At 44.3% G+C, this 22,277-nt stretch overlaps 1 protein-coding gene across 1 annotated transcript in view; it reads left to right on the top strand.

Moving 5' to 3' along the window:
• The window catches only part of LOC138527304 (cytosolic phospholipase A2 gamma-like), a 309,672-nt gene that overhangs the window by 66,543 nt on the left and 220,852 nt on the right, over window positions 1–22,277 (top strand). The window lies entirely within an intron of this gene.

Here is a 22,277-nt window from a genome sequence, read left to right on the forward strand (position 1 = left end):
ATGCTAGTCTTGGTGACTCTCTTTAATACTATGTGTATGTTCGCACCTGAGTAAACTATGATCTTATGCAAATGTTAACCGCAACTGACTTAATGAGTAAACTATGATCTTATGCAAATGTTAACCTTAATTGACTAAATGAAATTGTAACATCAAAGCACAAACTGTAACTAACTGTGTAACCATATTCTTAAAGCCCCAGCGCCTAGATGCCTATGGGTTATGGGTGCTTTATAAATGTACCTATAAATAAATAAATAAATAAATACATTCAACACGCATTGCTGTACTTTGCAGTTGAGGGTGCTGCATGGAGGTTCGCAGTGGTGTAGAGGTGGGATGTGCGAGGGTAGGTGGCAAGGCTAGTGGGATAAGGTGGTTAGGTCTTGGGGGATGTAAGTGATTTCAATCTGGCACACACCCAAGTCTCGCCCAGCATGTAGTGCACAAATGAAACCCTTATTGATTTGTATCTATAAATTCAATATTCCGAATGATATACCACTCATATCACACCCTTCTCCTGAGACCCACCCAACCCCCCCCCCCCCCCCCGGTCACACTGAACCAGGAATTAGGCTAGTTTGCAAAAGTAAATATTTATTTATGTATTTAGAATTTAAATCACAATATATTTTAATAGGTAACAACAATCACCAATGGGGTGGCAGAAAACTGAATAATATCTTTAATGCACTAGGAATCAAGTAATGAGCACAAAAACAAATGCAGCACAGAAAAAAATACTTTTGGGTTGGTTTGGAACAGATTGCACTTATTGTTAAGGGTTCCCCTGCAACACCCCTCAACCCACCATTAGGCAATTTAAATAGATGTGAGGAGAGAGCAGGTACTCTGGAATAACACAGATCAAACAGAATATCACTCCCACCTTCCCCCTTTAAACACAAGAGAAAACCGGAATTGACTTTTCAACTGTCAGCTTGGCTTTGAAATTGGCTGAGCAAAACACCAAATGTGGTCAAAAATGCTTAAATTATTATAAATTTCTACAGGAGCCACTTTGAACAGATGCAAGCAAACACAAGCAATGATTTATTCAAAAGAAAACATTTGAAATCTCAAAGGCCAAGTAGGAAATTCTTTAAAACCAATTCACACGTGTAAAACTTGTCACAATGTCAATTTGCGGCAAACTTTTCCTTATGCGATTTTTGATATAACGGGTGAATCGTTAGGTACAAGTGAGAGATGAAATTTCGTTTCTATCTTTAAAACTGAAGGAGTTATAGAGGTTTTCGGGTTTAAAAATGGCAGATAGGGTTTCTTATACTATATTAAGGACTACGAAAAAGAGAATGCCATACAGGAATCAGTTATTCACGGCCGATCATAACTATTCATGCGTGATACTCTAGTTTCAGTTTGGTTTGGGAATTACTTTTCTTAATCAAATCAATAAGGAGCTATGGTTTAGTAACACAGATGAGAGAAAAGTCAGCGCAAGGATAGTTCTAACAATACTATGGTTCTGAATTAAAGATGGGATGGGTTTGAGATTGGGATCATACAATGCAGATATATTATGGGTCACTGTTCTTCCTATTCATACTTACAGTCCTTTGTAATTAATTGGACCGTCAGTTCTGGTCATCGGATTGGGCAGGTCTACCGGCAAACAGGCACCTCTGGAGGGATTTGGATCAGCGGCGCGGTTCTGGTCAAGTTTGGACTGCACCTCAGACTGGATTTGGAAGGGCCCCTTCTGGTTACTGGACATGGTAGATAGCCGGATGCAAGTTTTCAGTCGGCAAGCCTAATCGTAGCCAGCCAAGCTGAATTAAAATTAAGTCCCTTCAAGTTTGGAATTTTTGCAATAGGGTCAGGCTAGCAATAATTTGGCAATGCTAGAATCTGCATTGTTCAAAGAATTCTGGAGTCAGCTACAAGTTGAAAAGTTCTGCAATAAGGTGCTGCGCGGACATCTGGATGGGTTCTGGAAGCAGTGTGTTCTGGAAGCAGTGTCTGTGTATGTGTAGTCCAACTCCTATATTTATCCATTACAAATATGGCATGGGCAGAACTTCAAAACACACCCCCATGTCTGTGAGTGGCTAATGGCATGTGCTTTGTCCTGGTTGGCAGTCCAAAAAGAGCTGTCATCCCATGACAGGATTTAGGAACTCCCACCTGCATTTTTACCCAAAACATACTTTTGCACAAATGAACACTTCTACCTTTATGTACCCTCCTAAAATTGGACACATATACTTTATATTCGATTGTCTACATTTTCATTCAATTCCCATCGTTGTGAGAGCTGTATTGGTCATTCCATGGATTTTTATCAATTTTCACCATCACGGTTTGAATTAATAATTTCTAATTCGATACACCTCTGGGCGCTGATCCATGGATCGTGTACATACAATTTTAAGTTTGCAAAATTAATAGTTTTGCCACAATCAGTATTCTAGGTTATCTTTGGTTCCTTATGTGGTAAGAACTCCTACCACCTCCCTCAACTGTGTAGCATGAGTTCAGATTTATGTTTGCATTTTTCACTTGTCTACTTATTTCAGCTGTCATGTTAAATGTCATAAAGTTCTGAGGCAAAGACATGTAATTTCCATTCAAAATCCAGTCCAGGTTTTTTTTTCTTACTTCCAAAGTGAGCAGATGGCCAGTCCTTTGAAGTTCACTGAGAACCCTCCTCCACATGCTGCAGAGGTCAATGGACAGCCTGTCCTTTGTTCTTTGGTTAGCCAGCAGACACATGTCTAATGCTGCCCCACTGTGTGCCTTGTTGGCATTATGTGGGAACCATTAACAGCCATTAGCCTTCCTGTTCTTAAGGAAGCGTCAAGTGGAGATGTCAGTTTTTCCAAGCCAGGCACTGTCAGATCAGAATTAACATGTGGATTGCTTCAGACTGGATCCCTATAAATTAAAATCTTTTCAGTTCACATATAAAATATAAGCACAGTGTACAAAGAATTTAAACATTTTAAGAGAATTAGCCCTTCAGAAACATGCTTGAAATAGTGGATTTTGCAATTTTTCAGGACAAAGAAGATACACTTAAGCTGAGTTTTACAGCCAATTTCTTTAGGCAGCTGTCAGACTGTGATGCCTGGATTCCTCTAACTGCCTGGAGGATCCATGATTCCAGTACACTTTCCTTTCAATAATTCACTGGGGAAAATAACTGCATTTAGCTCCAAAACAGCACTTTGAAGATTGCCACTGGGTCGGAAACTGTATTTAGGGGCATTCTCAGATTTTAGCCATTCTGTGGGCTTGTTTCCAGTGACAGATGACAGATGACAGCAGTGATGACAGATGACAGATGTCAGCAGTGATTCCTGCTTTTACACCACTTTGCAGGTGTATGTGGCAGGGTGTTCAGCTCTTTTGGTGGGTTATCCCCCTCAGAGGTGTGCGGAGTACATAGACCTGACGTTGCAACTCGATCATAGGTTGCAGAATCGGGAAAATGGATCGAGCTAGATCAGAGGGACGGTCAGTTTATGGACGACCTCGTGAGAATCAGACTAAACCACATGAACAGTCTGAGCCAATGCAAATTGGTAGATTACAAAGTCCCCTTACCAAATCATAAAGGGAAAAAAGAAGACAACAATAGCTTTGCTTATATTGTGGACAAGCAGGTCACTTCCTCCGTGACTGCCCGGTAAAACCACCCAAGAAAACGGTTGGGTGAACAGACAAAACTGATGAAAAAGAAGAACAGAACTCGGGAAACGCCAATGCCCGCAAGTGTAGGGGTCTGCTTGTCGAGCATGAAAAAGGAATCCGTACAGACCTCACATCTGGTCCTTCCAGTGCTTTTGGTGAATCACAAGCAACCATCAAAAATACATGCCTTGGAGGCATATATTGACTGTGGAGCTGTGGGTAACTACATTGACCAAGATTTGGGTCTCCGAATAGGCCTCCCTCTCCGACAGAAGCAGAAATTGGAAAACGTCACTGCTGTGGATGGTTCTCAGCTATCATCCGGCCCGGTGACACAATACACTGAGAAAGTCAAGCTTCTGTGTCAGGACGGGCATCAAGAGGACATTACTTTCGATCTCATCGGTGCTCCTCAGTTACAGATGATATTGGGAATGCCCTGTCTGGAGACCCACAATCCTAGGATCGACTGGCGAAAATGAGTTCTGACATTTCCTCATGATTGTGCCGACACATGTTACAAAAAAGATGACACCAATCTGAAACCAAATAAAGGAATCGTGTTGGGCCTCATCAGCTCCTTACTGCTTGAATACCAAGATTACCAACATATCTTCAAAAAAGAGCAAGCCAACGTTCTGACCCCGCACAGACCCTACGATTGTCAAATAGATCTTGTACCCAGAGCCCAGATCCCTTGCAGCTGAATTTACACTCTGACAGAACAGTAAAATCAGCATCTTAGAACTTACCTGGATCAGTACCTGGCGAACGTTTTCATTCGCCCGTCCAAGTCATCTGCCTCCTTGCCCTTATTCTTCATGCCTAAAAAGGAGGGGGACTTAAGAACTTGCATCGACTATCGAGCCATCAATTAAATCACAGTAAAAAATCGATATCCTTTACCACTTATACCAGAGCTCCTGGACCAAGTGAAACATGCTCAAATCTACACAAAACTGGATTTAAGAGGGGCATACCATCTTGTAAGAGTAAAAGAAGGAGATGAGTGGAAAACAGCCTTCCGCATGAAGTACGGCCTCTTTGAATACCAGGTCATGCCCTTCTGGCTATGCAATGCCCCCCCGGCGTTCCAATTCTTTATGAATGATGTACTACTGGACGTTTGCGCTCTTGTTTACATTGACGACATTCTTATCTGCTCAAATTCCTTGGAAGAACATGTAGGCCATGTCCGGGCAGTCTTAGAGAAGCTTCGACAACACCAGTTGTATGCCAATTTGGAAAAAAGTTTTTTCCATGTAACCGAGGTCGAGTTTCTTGGTTTCATGCTCACACCACAAGGCGTACATATGGATACACGAAAGGTGGATGCAATCCTCCAATGACCCTCACCAACATCCATGAAAGGAGTGCAAAGCGCGCTCGGATTCGCCAACTCTTACCGTCGGTTTATACCTGGGATTTCACAAATTGTACATCCAATTACCTCCTTGTTAAAGAAAAATCAAAAGTGCCGTTGGTCGACAGAAGCTGAAGAAGCCTTCCAGAAGTTGAAACTAGCATTCACTACAGCACCAGTCCTTCGACACCGACGACCAGACCTAACTTACATAGTTGAGACAGATGCTTCAAAAATAGCCATGGGAGCAGTATTGTCACAACGAGACCCTGAAACAGGACAACTACACCCCGTCGCATTCTGGTCCCGCAAATTTTCAGCCCCCGAGTTGAACTACGCAATCACAGATAAGGAATTACTGGCGATTAAAGCAGCATTCAAGGCCTGCAGACATTACCTTCTTGGGGCGAGACAACCGGTCACTGTCATCACGGACCACCGTAATACTTGAAAACCGCCAAAGCACAATTCTTGCGTCAACTTCGTTGGGCTCTCTTTTTCAAGGAATACAATTTTATTATCACTTGTAGACCTGGAGTACGCAATGGGAAAGCAGACGCTCTATCACGCATGAGTTAAGAAAAAGAGGCTTTTACAGCATCCGTCCCAGTGGCCATAATTCCGGAGGAAAGGATTCAAACCAGAATAGCTGCCACCACGTGTGTGGATGACCAAAGGACCAGTTTGCAATCCCCGATGGATGGATCAATCAACACAACAGGAATGGCTGTTAAAAGGTGACCAGTACACCATCGAAGACAATCTACCGTATTTCCAAGGACGATTATATGTCCAAGACCAAGAATTGCAAAAGCAAATCATCACAAATGACCACGATTCATTAGTGGAAGTACACCCAAGAATAGCCAAAACTCAGGCTAAGGTAAAACAAAACTACTGGTGGCCAACCTGGCAAAAAGACATCGCCCGATTTATTGAAACCCGCGGTGTCTGTGCACAACACAAGTCTCAGAAACAGAACACTGCTGGCTAACTACATCCCCTAAAAGTACCGCCAGCACCTTGGCATACTCTGTCGATGGACTTCATCACAGATTTTCCACCCTGCAATGGATACAACACCATATTAGTCGTTGTGGATTTATTCTCCAAAATGGCCCATTTCATCCCTCTGTAGGGACTCCCAACTGCGTCAACTCTCGCTTCTGTGTTCCTAGAGGAAATTGTTTGATTGCATGGATTTCCATCAATATTAGTATCTGATTGCGGAACGCAATTTGTTTCTGCTTTTTGGAGAAAGTGTTGTACTATTCCCAAAATCAATCTGCGGTTGTCCACAAGCCATCACCCTCAAACTGATGGGCAAACTGAACGAACCAACCAAACTTTAGAGCAATACCTCAGGTGTATGTTGCAACAGTCCAAGGATTCTTGGAAAAATATACTCTGGATAGCTGAGTATGCATACAACAACTCAGTTCACACAGGCACAATGCAAACTCCATTCTACACTGTGCACGGAAGACATCCGAGGACATCAGTATTTGATCCACCAGATACCCTGGAAATGCGAGCCATAAAAAACTTTCATAAAACCATCACTCAGGTTCTTAAGGAGGCAACAGAGCATTTGACCAAGGCTAAGGAAAAACAAAAACTGTTTGCTGATCGACATCGGAAGGAAGCTCCCGCCTATCAGATTGAAGAAAAGGTGTGGTTAGCATCCAAATATATTCCCCTGATGGGGCCAAGAGCTTTTCGCCCAAGATACCTGGGCCCCTATACTATAAAGTTCATAATCAATCCTGTCACCATGAAATTGGAGTTACCATCTCACATGAAAATTCACCCCGTATTTCATGTCTCTCTCCTCAAACCAATGAAGTCCAATACACGGCTTAGTTCTTCGCCAGAGCACGAAGTAATAGATGGAGAACCAGAATATGAAGTCAAATCCATCCTGGACTCCAAGGTGGTTCGATCAAAATTGTATTACCTAATTGAGTGGAAAGGTTACGGACCTCAAGACCGAACTTGGGAACCCAGTGAACACGTCCATGCTCCGCGTTTAATCAGACAGTTCCATCGCAATAATCCCACCAAACCAGGACCGGGAGGAGAACCACCCTTGAGAGGGGCCTTGAGGGGGAGTGCTGTCATGGGCATGAAGTCAGGGGCACAGGCATGCAAGGTTTGCATGCACAGGAGACCTGGGTGGACACTGTCCTGGCGCCTTTGGCGCCAGGCTCATGAACAAAAGTAAACAAGAACATCCATTTAACACCAAAAGGCTTTTATCATGGACATAGCACTTCAGATGCATTAACCTTGAACATTCCATCCATTAAGCAGGATGCATTAACCTTGAACATTCCATCAATTAAGCAGCCCCAAGTGTATTCTTGGGTGTGGCTGCTAATGGATTGCCTTAGAACGTGCTCATTCTCTAGGAGTGGCAGGGTATGGCTGGTAAGCCGGCCCTAATGGACGTGCCCACGATCTCAGCTATATAAGCTGCTCTGATCCTCAAGTCACGCGCTTCGTGTTATTCTGCACTTGCAAGCATCGTAACACTCACCGTCGCCTGAGGTCAGACTTACCTTTGTAGATCCTGCTTCCTGGACATCCTGCTTCCTGCCAGCATACTTACCAACTGGGGGAAGCTGTTCTTACCTGTACATCTCTTCGGCGAACCAAGTATTCATCTTTACACTTTCCGGAATGCTGAAATCTTCATCTTGGCACCGCAGCACGACACGCTCCATCATCGACAGCAGCGCCTGCAAGGAAAAACAGAAGACAAGGTTAGACATCGAAAAAACAGTCAGTTTAAGGTTGTGCTTCACCATACTTTGCGCTTTTCCTTAAACCATCACTTACCTGCTGTCGAACATTGCGGTAGCATGCATCTTCCATCTGGCCGCGTTTCACAGCTGCAATGAGGCTGCATTTCCGTCTAAGGGAAGAAAACAGAAGAGAGACATTATTGCGGGCATAAATAGGAGCAACATATAAAGACATTAAACAGAACGAATAGCATCACAAGAGCTCAAGAAAGACTTCCTAATCCTAAGGAGAAGCATAGTCGCAGCTGGACTGGACTAATCCTTTTCAGGGATCAGTGAAGGAACTAGATCCCATTCGACGCGCCCCTGCCAGAAGTAGCAGGACGGAGATCTTATCTTCTATAATTCACAGGAGCAGTATCACCACGCACCACTGCTCACAGGTTTTCTACTGAGGGAGAGGCCTGAAGGGGGTGATTCAAGTTCAGTGAGGCTGCAACCGTGCCCCAACGCCTCCGCACAGACCAGGTGAGCGTTACAGAATGCTAAGCCTCTAATACTCTCTGCCTGTGCTTTATGGAAACTTCAGAAACAGATCAGTTAGCCCTCTTACTGGGGGAATTACGGGCTGAAGTACATGCTTCAAGACAGGAAACCAATGCATTACGGAGGGATCTTATTGTAACTCAAGAAAGAACTGACAAATTGGCAAGGCAAATCCTTCAAGCACAAGCAGGACAGGTTCCACTTCCTGGAGTGACCCATTCTTCTCATTCTTCCACACCACAACAATCAACACCGGTTCAGGTGGTTCTTCCAGGAGCAGTGCCTCTAGCCTCTCCCGAATGCTTCATCGTGACCCAAACAAGTTCACTGTATTTATGAAACAATGTTGCCTTCATTTCTTGTGCAGACCAGGAGGCTTTCCTAATGACCAAGCCAAAGTGGCATTTGTACTCTCGTATTTAGGAGGTATTTCAGCGGACTGGTCTATACCTTTGGTAAATCAAGATGACCCTTTACTCCGGAACTTTGGGAATTTCCAACATGAGATGGAGAAATTGTTTGCCGTCATACTCAGGGACAAGCTCTGGACAACGAGTTGTCACTCAGACAAGGGAGTCAAGATCTATTAACCTATATTGCAACCTTCAATTGTCTCACAGCCCAGACCAACTGGCTAAAAGAGAAGAGGACTACACTCTTTTACCGAGAGTTACGTGGAGAACTTAAGGATGTGTTGGCGCAAGTGGTGTATCCGGTATCAGGTATTAATATCGCCACATATATGGTCGCCGTAAATAATATCGCCGGGAAAATGTCTTGGCGATATTATTTGGGGGACCATATATGTGGCGATAGGGGCAAAAAAAAAAAAAATGGGGGGTTGCAGGGGTGTCCCCCGCATGTTCCATGCAATAATGTCGCCACAAAAAACGACCATTTTTCGGCAATATTTTTGTATGGCGATATTTTTGTGGCGACATTATCACATGGAACCTTGTATCCCCCTCAGAGGTGTGCGGACTACATAGACCTGACGTTGCAACTCGATCAAAGGTTGCATAATCGGAAAATGGATCGAGCTAGATCAGAGGGACGGTCAGTTTATGTATGACCTCGTGAGAATCAGACTAAACCACATGAACAGTCTGAGCCAGCATCACAAGAGCTCAAGAAAGACTTCCTAATCCTAAGGAGAAGCATAGTCGCAGCTGGACTGGACTAATCCTTTTCAGGGATCAGTGAAGGAACTAGATCCCATTCGACGCGCCCCTGCCAGAAGTAGCAGGACGGAGATCTTATCTTCTATAATTCACAGGAGCAGTATCACCACGCACCACTGCTCACAGGTTTTCTACTGAGGGAGAGGCCTGAAGGGGGTGATTCAAGTTCAGTGAGGCTGCAACCGTGCCCCAACGCCTCCGCACAGACCAGGTGAGCGTTACAGAATGCTAAGCCTCTAATACTCTCTGCCTGTGCTTTATGGAAACTTCAGAAACAGATCAGTTAGCCCTCTTACTGGGGGAATTACGGGCTGAAGTACATGCTTCAAGACAGGAAACCAATGCATTACGGAGGGATCTTATTGTAACTCAAGAAAGAACTGACAAATTGGCAAGACAAATCCTTCAAGCACAAGCAGGACAGGTTCCACTTCCTGGAGTGACCCATTCTTCTCATTCTTCCACACCACAACAATCAACACCGGTTCAGGTGGTTCTTCCAGGAGCAGTGCCTCTAGCCTCTCCCGAATGCTTCATCGTGACCCAAACAAGTTCACTGTATTTATGAAACAATGTTGCCTTCATTTCTTGTGCAGACCAGGAGGCTTTCCTAATGACCAAGCCAAAGTGGCATTTGTACTCTCGTATTTAGGAGGTATTTCAGCGGACTGGTCTATACCTTTGGTAAATCAAGATGACCCTTTACTCCGGAACTTTGGGAATTTCCAACATGAGATGGAGAAATTGTTTGCCGTCATACTCAGGGACAAGCTCTGGACAACGAGTTGTCACTCAGACAAGGGAGTCAAGATCTATTAACCTATATTGCAACCTTCAATTGTCTCATAGCCCAGACCAACTGGCTAAAAGAGAAGAGGACTACACTCTTTTACCGAGAGTTACGTGGAGAACTTAAGGATGTGTTGGCGCAAGTGGTGTATCCGGTATCAGGTATTAATATCGCCACATATATGGTCGCCGTAAATAATATCGCCGGGAAAATGTCTTGGCGATATTATTTGGGGGACCATATATGTGGCGATAGGGGCAAAAAAAAAAAAATGGGGGGTTGCAGGGGTGTCCCCCGCATGTTCCATGCAATAATGTCGCCACAAAAAACGACCATTTTTCGGCAATATTTTTGTATGGCGATATTTTTGTGGCGACATTATCACATGGAACCTTGTATCCCCCTCAGAGGTGTGCGGACTACATAGACCTGACGTTGCAACTCGATCAAAGGTTGCATAATCGGAAAATGGATCGAGCTAGATCAGAGGGACGGTCAGTTTATGTATGACCTCGTGAGAATCAGACTAAACCACATGAACAGTCTGAGCCAATGCAAATTGGTAGATTACAAAGTCCCCTTACCAAATCAGAAAGGGAAAAAAGAAGACAACAATAGCTTTGCTTATATTGTGGACAAGCAGGTCACTTCCTCCGTGACTGCCCGGTAAAACCACCCAAGAAAACGGTTGGGTGAACAGACAAAACTGATGAAAAAGAAGAACAGAACTCGGGAAACGCCAATGCCCGGCAAGTGTAGGGGTCTGCTTGTCGAGCATGAAAAAGGAATCCGTACAGACCTCACATCTAGTCCTTCCAGTGCTTTTGGTGAATCATAAGCAACCATCAAAAATACATGCCTTGGAGGCATATATTGACTGTGGAGCTGTGGGTTAATACATTGACCAAGATTTGGCTCTCCGAATAGGCCTCCCTCTCCGACAGAAGCAGAAATTGAAAAACGTCACTGCTGTGGATGATTCTCAGCTATCATCCGGCCCGGTGACACAATACACTGAGAAAGTCAAGCTTCTGTGTCAGGACAGGCATCAAGAGGACATTACTTTCGATCTCATCGGTGCTCCTCAGTTCCAGATGATATTGGGAATGCCCTGTCTGGAGACCCACAATCCTAGGATCGACTGGCGAAAATGAGTTCTGACATTTCCTCATGATTGTGCCGACACATGTTACAAAAAAGATGACACCAATCTGAAACCAAATAAAGAAATCGTGTTGGGCCTCATCAGCTCCTTACTGCTTGAATACCAAGATTACCAGCATATTTTCAAAAAAGAGCAAGCCAACGTTCCGACCCCGCACAGACCCTATGATTGTCAAATAGATCTTGTACCCAGAGCCCAGATCCCTTGCAGCCGAATTTACACTCTGACAGAACAGTAAAATCAGCATCTTAGAACTTACCTGGATCAGTACCTGGCGAACGTTTTCATTCGCCCGTCCAAGTCATCAGCCTCCTTGCCCTTATTCTTCATGCCTAAAAAGGAGGGGGACTTAAGAACTTGCATCGACTATAGAGCCATCAATTAAATCACAGTAAAATATCGATATCCTTTACCACTTATACCAGAGCTCCTGGACCAAGTGAAACATGCTCAAATCTACACAAAACTGGATTTAAGAGGCGCATACCATCTTGTAAGAGTAAAAGAAGGAGATGAGTGGAAAACAGCCTTCCGCATGAACTACGGCCTCTTTGAATACCAGGTCATGCCCTTCTGGCTATGCAATGCCCCCCCGGCGTTCCAATTCTTTATGAATGATGTACTTCGTGAACTACTGGACGTTTGCGCTCTTGTTTACATTGACGACATTCTTATCTGCTCAAATTCCTTGGAAGAACATGTAGGCCATATCTGGGCAGTCTTAGAGAAGCTTCGACAACACCAGTTGTATGCCAAGTTGGAAAAAAGTTTTTTCCATGTAACCGAGGTCGAGTTTCTTGGTTTCATACTCACACCACAAGGTGTACATATGGATACACGAAAGGTGGATGCAATCCTCCAATGACCCTCACCAACATCCATGAAAGGAGTGCAAAGCGTGCTCGGATTCGTCAACTTTTACCGTCGGTTTATACCTGGGGTTTCACAAATTGTACATCCAATTACCTCCTTGTTAAAGAAAAATCAAAAGTTCCGTTGGTCGACAGAAGCTGAAGAAGCCTTCCAGAAGTTGAAACTAGCATTCACTACAGCACCAGTCCTTCGACACCCACGACCAGACCTAACTTACATAGTTGAGACAGATGCTTCAAAAATAGCCATGGGAGCAGTATTGTCACAACAAGAACCTGAAACAGGGCAATTACACCCCGTCGCATTCTGGTCCCGCACATTTTCAGCCCCCGAGTTGAACTACGCAATCACAGATAAGGAATTACTGGCGATTAAAGCAGCATTCAAGGCCTGCAGACATTACCTTCTTGGGGCGAGACATACGGTCACTGTCATCACGGACCACCGTAATACTTGAAAACCGCCAAAGCACAATTCTTGCGTCAACTTCGTTGGGCTCTCTTTTTCACGGAATACGATTTTATTATCACTTGTAGACCTGGAGTACGCAATGGGAAAGCAGACGCTCTATCACGCATGAGTTAAGAAAAAGAGGCTTTTACAGCATCCGACCCAGTGGCCATAATTCCAGAGGAAAGGATTCAAACCAGAATAGTTGCCACCACGTGTGTGGATGACCAAAGAACCAGTTTGCAATACCCGATGGATGGATCAATCAACACAACAGGAATGGCTGTTAAAAGGTGACCAGTACACCATCGAAGACAATCTACCGTATTTCCAAGGACGATTATATGTCCAAGACCAAGAACTGCAAAAGCAAATCATCACAAATGACCATGATTCATTAGTGGAAGGACACCCAAGAATAGCCAAAACTCAGGCTAAGGTAAAACAAAACTACTGGTGGCCAACCTGGCAAAAAGACATCGCCCGATTTATTGAAACCTGCGGTGTCTGTGCACTACACAAGTCTCAGAAACAGAACACCGCTGGCTAACTACATCCCCTAAAAGTACCGCCAGCACCTTGGCATACCCTGTCGATGGACTTCATCACAGATTTTCCACCCTGCAATGGATACAACACCATATTAGTCGTTGTGGATTTATTCTCCAAAATGGCCCATTTCATCCCTCTGAAGGGACTCCCAACTGCGTCAACTCTCGCTTCTGTGTTCCTAGAGGAAATTGTTTGATTGCATGGATTTCCATCAATATTAGTATCTGATTGAGGAACGCAATTTTTTTCTGCCTTTTGGAGAAAGTGTTGTACTATTCCCAAAATCGATCTGCGTATGTCCACAAGCCATCACCCTCAAAATGATGGGCAAACTGAACGAACCAACCAAACTTTAGAGCAATACCTCAGGTGTATGTTGCAACAGTCCAAGGATTCTTGGAAAAATGTACTCTGGATAGCTGAGTATGCATACAACAACTCAGTTCACACAGGCACAATGCAAACTCCATTCTACACTGTGCACAGAAGACATCCGAGGACATCAGTATTTGATCCACCCGATACCCTGGAAATGCCAGCCATAAAAAACTTGCATAAAACCATCACTTAGGTTCTTAAGGAGGCAACAGAGCATCTGACCAAGGCTAAGGAAAAACAAAAACTGTTTGCTGATCGACATCGGAAGGAAGCTCCCGCCTACCAGATTGGAGAAAAGGTGTGGTTAGCATCCAAATATATTCCCCTGATGGGGCCAAGAGCTTTTCGCCCAAGATACCTGGGCCCCTATACTATAAAGTTGATAATCAATCCTGTCGCCATGAAATTGGAGTAACCATCTCACATGAAATTCACCCCGTATTTCATGTCTCTCTCCTCAAACCAATGAAGTCCAATACACGGCTTAGTTCTCCGCCAGAGCCCGAAGTAATAGATGGAGAACCAGAATATGAAGTCGAATCCATCCTGGACTCCAAGGTGGTTAGATCAAAATTGTATTACCTAATTGAGTGGAAAGGTTACGGACTTCAAGACCGAACTTGGGAACCCAGTGAACATGTCCATGCTCCGTGTTTAATCAGACAGTTCCTACGCAATAATCCCACCAAACCAGGACCGGGAGGAGAACCACCCTTGAAGGGGCCTTGAGGGGGAGTGCTGTCATGGGCATGAAGTCAGGGGCACAGGCATGCAGGGTTCGCATGCACAGGAGACATGGGTGGACACTGTCCTGGCGCCTTTGGCGCCAGGCTCATGAACAAAAGTAAACAAGAACATCCATTTAACACCAAAAGGCTTTTATTATGGACATAGCACTTCAGATGCATTAACATTGAACATTCCATCCATTAAGCAGGATGCATTAACCTTGAACATTCCATCAATTAAGCAGCGCCAAGTGTATTCTTGGGTGTGGCTGCTAACGGATTGCCTTAGAACGTGCTCATTCTCTAGGAGTGGCAGGGTATGGCTGGTAAGCCGGCCCTAATGGACGTGCCCACGATCTCAGCTATTTAAGCTGCTCCGATCCTCAAGTCAGACGCTTCGCGTTATTCTGCACTTGCAAGCATCGTAACACTCACCGTCGCCTGAGGTCAGACTTACCTTTGTAGATCCTGCTTCCTGGACATCCTGCTTCCTGCCAGCATACTTACCAACTGGGGGAAGCTGTTCTTACCTGTACATCTCTTCGGCGAACCAAGTATTCATCTTTACACTTTCCGGAAAGCTGAAATCTTCATCTTGTCACCGCAGCACGACACGCTCCATCATCGACAGTAGCGCCTGCAAGGAAAAACAGAAGACAAGTTTAGACATCGAAAAAACAGTCAGTTTAAGGTTGTGCTTCACCATACTTTGTGCTTTTCCTTAAACCATCACTTACCTGCTGTCGAACATTGCGGTAGCATGCATCTTCCATCTGTCCGCGTTTCACAGCTGCAATGAGGCTGCATTTCCGTCTAAGGGAAGAAAACAGAAGAGAGACATTATTGCGGGCATAAATAGGAGCAACATATAAATACATTAAACAGAACGAATACCATCACAAGAGCTCAAGAAAGACTTACCAATCCTAAGGAGAAGCATAGTCGCAACTGGACTGGACTAATCATTTTCAGGGATCAGTGAAGGAACTAGATCCCATTCGACGCGCCCCTGCCAGAAGTAGCAGGACGGAGATCTTATCTTCCATAATTCACAGGAGCAGTATCACCACGCACCACTGTTCACAGATTTTCTACTGAGGGAGAGGCCTGAAGGGGGTGATTCAAGTTCAGGGAGGGCTGCAACCGTGCCCCAATGCCATCGCAGAGACCAGGTGAGCATAACAGCTACTGAATTAGGCAGCATAGCTTCTTCATGTAGATGTTGAGTCGGGGGTGATGTTAGTGGGCCCTTTGTGTTCAGAACCAGCATGAAGAACAATATCCGTGTATTCTTTCAAACTAATGATAACAATGCAGTAACGCATGCAGATGTTTAATGTATATATAAGGGGGCTGGCCATGTCTAGACAATGTGGCATGCTCAAAACCATTCGCAGGGACATAGCTCTTAGTGAGAGTATGCTTAAAACCCTGGAAAGACAATATGTGCTGACACCCAACCAGGCCAATCTGGTGGCAATCAACACAGAGCTAGAGGAGTTTAAGCAACATGCAGACTGCAAGGCTAAGTAACTTGCTCAACCAATCTCGGCTAGAACATATGAGGAGGAGGAGCTTCCAAGCAGGATGCTGACCAATCTGGTCAGGGCGGAAAGAGTTCAAAACTATATAGGGTGAGTACGTGATGAAACTGGACAGATGCAATACTCGGACCAAAGGCATTAACGAGATCTTTTGGCAATTTTTTAAATCACTATACAGAGCGCAGGACAGGAAGAATTAGGAAGGCCTACCGGCTTTATTAGAGTCCATCGCAATGTTGTTGCTCTCAGATTGTGCCAGAGAGCAGATAAATACTCCCTTTACAATGGATGAAATCCTACAAGTTATCAGAGACTTACCGAGAAATAAATCCCCAGGCCCAGACGGGTTGACCGCTGAATTTTATATTGAGTATGGGGCTCTTTTAGCCCCCTATTTGCTGAGAGTGTGGGAGGAATCAGTGCATGTGGGAAATCTTCCAGAACCGCTTTGGGAGGTGACATTCATAGTACTGCTGAATCCGGCAAGCCCTGGGAGCAGTGTGGCTCTTACAGACCATTATCTCTACTAAAAGTGGACACTAAAATCTACGCCAAAGTGATTGCAAATCAGCTGTTACCCTTGATGCCTTCATTAATATACCGCGACCAGGCTGGTTTTGTCCCAGGGAGATCCATGTCTCTCGAACCTTAGGCGATTATTCAATGTCATGGGCCACATCTCACCCAAGGCCCAGGTGGTCACGGTTGCTCTAGATGCACAAAAAGGTTTTGATATGGTGTCCTGGTCGTTCCTGTTCGAGGTGCTGAGTATGTGTAATTTGGGTGAACACCGTATTCAATATATCAAACTGCTGTATGCTGCCCTAACGGCCACTGTATGGGTCAACTCTATAAAATATAGGCAATTTGTGCTGGGTAGAGGTACGCGTCAGGGCTGTGCGCTATCACCTACACTTTTTGCCTTGGCCATCAAGCCGATGGCAGACTTGATCCGACACCGCCATGGGAGACGGGGGATTCGAATAGCAGGCCAACCAGAGATTATTTCACTGTACGCAGATGACATGTTATTGTATGTTAGGGATACTCATACTAATTGACATCCTATTATGGAGGATATCACTCGGGTTGGTCAACATTCAGGATTCACTGTGAATTATGGTAAATCTGAGGCATTCCATTTAACAGATAACACGGTGCACTGAGGGGCATTCCCTCTATGGGGTTTGCCAGATAGGCTTAAGTATTTGGGTGTCACAATCTCCAGAGACAGGGAGATGCTGATTGCTGATAACTTTTCAACCCCTGCTATGGATGTGCTTCCGAAAATTGAACTTTGGCCCAAACTGCCGCTGTCATTGGCTGGGCGACTGACATTGGTAAAAATGGTTTAGATGCCCAAGCTGTTGTACACGTTTTTCAATGTGCCATTATGGCCGGGGAAACAGTATTTTAGAGACTTACATAGGGACATGTCCAGCTTCCTATGGCATGCTGGGGCGGTCAAGAAGAAATGGGAGGCCATGGCGAGACCCTACAACAAAGGGGGATTCACCAACCCCCACATGGAAATATACTGTCTGGCTGCTCAGGCGCAGTTCGCCACTTATTGGTACGGGTTGGAAAAACTCCTGCCACATGTTAAGTTGGAGAGGGCGGCAGCAGGGAATGTAGAGATGAAATTCTTGATATTAGACACCACCTACAGAGATGACTGCCCTTAAGACCCAGTACAGACAATGATGTTTGCCTGTAGAGCCATCTTTGAGAGAACTGTGGCAGGCAGCCTGTACTACCGCTGGTTGCCGCTGTGAAACTTTCTGGACCTTTCCCCCACGTGGGATGCCTCGCTGAGATTGAAACGGACCAGCTAGGAGATCTCTTCCCGGAGGGCCGATTGCTAGCTACCCTATTCAAAGGGATTATGGATGGGGGCCCGGTGATGGGGGACACGTCTCGAGGGAAGTGGGCGACAGAACTGCAGATGGAGTTAACTGATGGGCACTGGAAGTCCATGTGTTTATTTACAGAGACTATGTCCGTGAACATGAGATTCAGATTTATCCAGTATACAATCTTGCATATGCTGCACTATACCCCTCGCAAGCTGAGAAAATTGTACACTGAACAAGAGGGTTGCTGACCGAGATGTGGGATGGCAGATGCTGGGTACGTGCATATGTTGTGGTCCTGCCTGAAATTGGAACAATTCTGGGAGGAGGTCTACGATACACTGTCTGCCACAATTGAGAAAAAGCTGGAGTCATCACCTATGAGTATGGTATTTGCGGTGTGGGGCGAACTCCCTGAGCGGCGCCTACGTTTCTTTTTGAATATGGGGTGTATTGTAGCTAAGCGCTGTATATTGCAGAAATGGAAAGACTTACATTCTCCCAATGTGAAAGACTGGCTAAAGGACTTAGCATGGGTCAGCGACTGTGAAGACATGTACATAACTATACAACCAATTGCATCCCGACCAAAAGATATATGGAGGGAGTTCCAGACTTTTCTCACTAATGACCATGATAATGATGGTTACATGTTGTACCTGAACCTCATGATTGATGCTGCAATGATTGTACTGATGATTAATGCTATAATGATGTGTTTCTGCCTGTGCTTGCCAACGTAAATAAAGTTTTTTAAAAAAAGAAATATATATATAAAAAGAAATATATATATATATATATATATATATATATATATATATATATATATATATATATATATCTTTTAAACTGGTTTATACTCTTCAAGTCCAACAACTATCTGAACCTTCTCAGGATCTTGTTTAGCAGGAATGGGATTTCATACCTGCTTCTCTCAAGCTCTGTGAGTGATATGATGTTTTTCTTCCAAAACAACCCCATCCACCCGTCCCAAAACAGCTTCTTCTAGTCCACAGTCCTCAGTTGCATTGTCCTCACAGAGACTGAGGTTGTGGGGTTAATTTTTAATTCTATGGCATAATACTCCTTCAACATTATCTCAGACTCGCTGGTCTGAGAGAAGTGCTTCCCAAGCTGTTCCAAAGTGATAAAGCCTTCACACAATTATACTTCCCATTCTGATCCTTATTGGTCTGGCAATAGTTCCTCAGCTGCCCCTCTGATCAGGTTTTTACTCTGGCTCTGCCCTCAAATTGAAAGCTACATGGTTTCTCAAGGTTACTCTGGAGCAGGTATTATCCTGGTTTCCTCCAAAGGGCCTTGGTACATCAAGACATCTACATGTACTCCAAACAGCTGCTGCCTTTGGAATAGCATCTTCATCCATATATACATTTAGAGATTATCTGTTCTCCAGTACCTCATCTAGAAGTACCTCCAAACACTACCACCACTACTAAAGTCAGTGTTGCAACTATCAAGCTACTGAATGTGACTTCGGGTAGGAATTTGGAATATGACTTGAAGCTCAATCTTAGGAAAGTATTGCAGCACTCTTTTTCACCTTTTGGATTGCCATCAAAACAGTCTGAAAGTCCCCCATAAGAGATTGTCAAGTTAGTTGTTCCGTATGTGCTGTCTTGACTTTTACATATCTATGAAATTGATTCACATACATATATATTTAGTGGGCTTCCCTGCAAAGTTGTGGAGCATATAATGCGCCTGCAGCTGTGCAGATAATTCTGTCTCAGCCTTCTCCAGATGATTAATCCTCACCATCAACTGAGACACTCAAAAATTACAAAGGTTTTTAATACCTACAGATAAGATCTCTTGTTACTGCAACTTAAACAGTCCTAGGCACTGGCACGCCAAGATATTCCTGGAATAACACACTGATGATTCCCGATTGGGATCTTCCTGTCAGACTCTCATATTCTTTCTGAGACAGTCAACGAGCTCTGCCACCAGCGCCTTTGTGACAATCTCCCTTTAATTACCTTGGCCAAGCACTTGTCCTCAGGTCTGAAGATCAATCAGATCAGGAAAAAGGAGAAGAAAGATGGCACCTATGGATTCATTTGTCTGGATGCTTTGGCCACCATCCCTGCTTATTGTCTGATGTCATGGTCTCATCTCTTTGATCATAGATTTGCTTCTCTGAAAGCGGAATTCGTGTAGCCTCTTGTTCCCATATCACTTGTTTCTCTGGATTACGATTGATCCTTATGATGTTACCCCTCACACCTACAAAACAAGGGTAAGAAGAGAAGGAATTGCTGCTATAGGATAAAGAAGAAACAAAAAACTGAACATTCCTATTTACTGCTCCATCTGGTATACCATTGTCAGCAGACAATGAAGGCGTTGCTGCAAGGTTGCTGAATATACAATTCAATTTCAATACTTGAGCTAACTCTGATTCAGCCACCCAAGAAAGTACATCTGTTACATAAGTAGACACGCTGCAATCTTGTTCCATTCCTTCCACTCCTGTTATATGAACTCCTTTACTGCTGATGCAAAGAAAGCTTGGGAAATGATGTTCTGTGATATTATGGAAATATCCCGCTCCTGGATTTTTTTTCGGTCTCTTCGGGCAGGAGTTCTAATTTCTCTCTGAGCTTGTTGAAGGGCTTTGCTACCATTCCTTTGGTACACATCTAGCCTTGGGCTCACTAACCAAGTCAAGGACTGCTTACAGGTTCTGTGCTCAATATCAATCAAGTCCTACCCTTCTGCTTGCTGTACAACCTGGCCAACGCCTTGACCAAAGTTGTTATTATTGTTTTTATTATTAGAGTATTTATTGAGCATAGATCTAACTTCCAGCAGCAACAGGGCGTTTTACAAGTCATGGGGCGAAGTGCACAGTGAGGGAGGCAGAGATACAAGATAGAGGGGAGCAACAATGGGGACAGGGGAGGGCAAGCAATTTCACAGCAAGGTATCTGCAAGCGACCAGAGGAGAAACAGGGGGAGAAGAGTGCCCAGTTTCAATTTAGCTTGGGAGTGGATGGGGTTTGGTCATAGGTGTTAGGGAGGAGCCATTCCTGAAAGAGAAGGGTTTTGAGCTTCTTCTTGAAATTTAGAAGCGAAAGGGTGAGTCATGTATTGATGGAAAGGAGGTTCAAGAATTTTAGGTGTTTTGACAGAGAAGGCCTGTCATCTGGTTCTCCCCTTCCTGCACCAGCAGAGTTCAGTGCTGCACATTCTCTTACCTCTAGTGGATCATAAGCCTCAGAAGAAGCTGAGATTCTCAGTGAGGTAGCTTGTGGAGTTGAGGACGGCCTTGTAAATGATGCAGCAGGATTTGACCTGGTATTTGGATGGCTTCTCTGATAACACTTTTGTTGTGCAACTGTCTTTTCACAATACTCTTTTTGAGTCAGGAATTATTCTGGTGGAATATGTTCTTACACCTTAATGCATGGAGTGAAGGTAAGAGATCCCTGTTACCGTAAACTCCAGAAAACACCAGGTGATTAGCCTTTGTCTTACACATTCTTCTTGGCGAGTGCACAATCATTGGTCTCACTGTAGAGTCTGAAGCTACTGGCTGACCTAAATGTCACCTTAAAGATCTTAAAACATGCTGTTCTACCCAATGCATGGTTCTTCAGTTTCCTAGTAAGTTGTATTCTGAGAAATATCTTACATTGTCATACATTCTTAACACAAGCTCCAGCCACTAAAGTAACGTGAACCGAACATAGTTTCTGCCAGAAGCAACAACAGCGTTTGCATGGTCCATATAGCTGCTGAGTGAGCCCTTCTGCTATTGTGATGTATCCACTTCCCAGTCCAGACAAATGCTGTTCTCTTGTGTGGTCTCAACAAAGTCTCAGCAGGACCAAAAGCTATACACAGAGACTTTAAATGCACATCTGAATCTTGAGCAGCTACTCCTCCAGTATAATGCATAAGTGACACATATCACTACCTTTTGAAGCATCCTGCTGCAGATTAACCTTCTACCCCAAGCTTTGTGACCAGGCCATGCCTAGCTACTGCTACGTACTGCTACAAACCTGCGGAGTACCTGCCACATTCTACACCACTGTCCTAGGCCTTAATGCAGAAGGCTTGCAATGCTCCCTCCAAAAACATCTGCTTAGCTTAAATGCACTCTCAATACCTGGAAGGAAAGGGATAAATATTGGGCCTACTGACATTCAGCAACCCAGCATTCAGCTGTGGTGTGCACAGGAAGCTCTTCTTAGAAGCACACAAAGGCCACCGATGGTGGCAGAGAGGTGTTTTACAAGACCAGTTACATTACATTACATTACATTACATTACATTACTTAAAACAGCACTCCATCGCCCATACACGATTGCCAAAAGAAAATATCAAACATGGCAACCACAGGGGGGTGGCTGCAGCTAATTGAAGACAAATCTAAAGCTGAAAGCATGATGGGTGTATTCTATTTGAAATATC

The sequence above is a fragment of the Ambystoma mexicanum genome, chromosome 1q (genome assembly GCF_040938575.1).
Source record: "Ambystoma mexicanum isolate Mex_15411 chromosome 1q, UKY_AmexF1_1, whole genome shotgun sequence".
Taxonomy (NCBI): Eukaryota; Metazoa; Chordata; class Amphibia; order Caudata; family Ambystomatidae; genus Ambystoma; species Ambystoma mexicanum.